Raw genomic sequence first — 1,550 nt, forward strand, 5'->3', positions numbered from 1 at the left:
TTCACAAAGCATTTCCTGGGACCTCTGTTACCCCAGAGTGAGCAGGTATTCATGCTTTCCAAGTGCTGGTCTCTTAACCAGCTGTATTAGACTGGGCTGGTTTTATTAATCTCACCTGGAGAAGCTATTAAAGTGCAGATTGTTGGATTTCACCTCTGGAGACTCCAGTTTTGAAGATTTTGGATAGGTTCTGGGCGTGACTTTTTTTTTTTTTTTTTTTAAAGCAAGTGTGCTTAGCCAAGTTTGGAGACCCCTAGTCTCATAGCCCCTATCCTAGTCCTCAGCCCAGGAGACTAATAATGTAGATAAGATGTGTTTATAGGAGTGAGCTGAGTTACTCTGTAAGATTGGTGTACTGTGTATAGGCACATGTGAGTAACTACAAGTGTGCTTATGTGATGCTGTTGGTGATTGTGAGAGTGTGGGAGAGTCTGCAAAAATCCCATAAAATCAATGGGGACTTCCAATTTTGGAAAGAGACCACATGAAGATGGAGTGGGGGGGAGGGAAAGAAGAAGAAATGAGCCTGGGGTACTAAGAAGTTGGGATTAGAGAAGATAAAGCAGGAAGGAATGAAAAGAAATCAGGTTAGATGAAAAGAAATCAAGATGAATTAAGGCGGGGTGAGAATTCATAGTGGAATGAGAAGAAATTGGACTGATATGCAAAAAACAAACAAACAAACACGCTGAAGTAAAAAGATATTTGGCTGTACTCACCAGGAGACACTGCTTCTCAGAGAAAGNAAAAAATTCAGGATTTATCTGTCCCAAGAGATAAGTGGGCTAAAGTGGGTATTGAAGAATAACCATTCAGAATTCAATATAAGTAAAACAGTGCTCCTGAGCTGTTTGAAGAATTGGGCATCTCAACTAGCAAATTGGTGTTAGGAGATCCTGAGTGACTAAAGGAAAAAGAAACCAGTGACAATGTGTGAAGAGTCATTGTTTACCTTATAGAGGAATGCTTGACTTCGTGGAATGCCTAAGTGAACTAAGAATGAAAGGATATTTCCTTCATTCACATGTATCAAAACACCTATAGCCAATTTCATACTTACTGGTGAAACATTAGAAATATTCTCATTAAGGTCAGGAATATGATAGGGATGCCTGACAGACACTGTTCTGAAAATGCTAGCCAATGCATTAAGGCAAGAAAAGTAAATAGCAGGTATGAATTTCTGAAAGGAGATGATAATAAACTTGAAAAATATTAACACAGTAAGAGAAACCCTATGGGCATGTATTGAATATTCTTAGAAATAATAACAGTTAAATCAATTAGTAATAACTACTGGTGAAAAAAAAGATCTCATTGAGCACCTACTTGTGTTCGGGGAGTTATGTTAGTACTTGTGGGAGAGTGACAGGTGAATAAGGTTTCCTATTCTTAGAACACTCATGGTTTAACTGGAGAAATAAAGTTGGATTCCTGGGAAAAGAGTGAATGATAGCCCAGGCTTTGGGTGTTTCAGTCCTGTGTCTGTAAGAGTGTATGGCTGGTTGGTGCTAAATGGAGTAATGTGGTTTGGGGAGAGTCAAGGCTTC

The 1,550-nt window shown here is 39.1% G+C and overlaps 1 protein-coding gene across 1 annotated transcript in view; it reads left to right on the forward strand.

Moving 5' to 3' along the window:
- Nucleotides 1-1,550, forward strand: part of NEURL1 (neuralized E3 ubiquitin protein ligase 1) — a 77,707-nt gene that overhangs the window by 71,792 nt on the left and 4,365 nt on the right. The window lies entirely within an intron of this gene.

Source organism: Galeopterus variegatus, unplaced genomic scaffold (genome assembly GCF_000696425.1).
Source record: "Galeopterus variegatus unplaced genomic scaffold, G_variegatus-3.0.2 Scaffold1634, whole genome shotgun sequence".
Classification (NCBI taxonomy): Eukaryota; Metazoa; Chordata; class Mammalia; order Dermoptera; family Cynocephalidae; genus Galeopterus; species Galeopterus variegatus.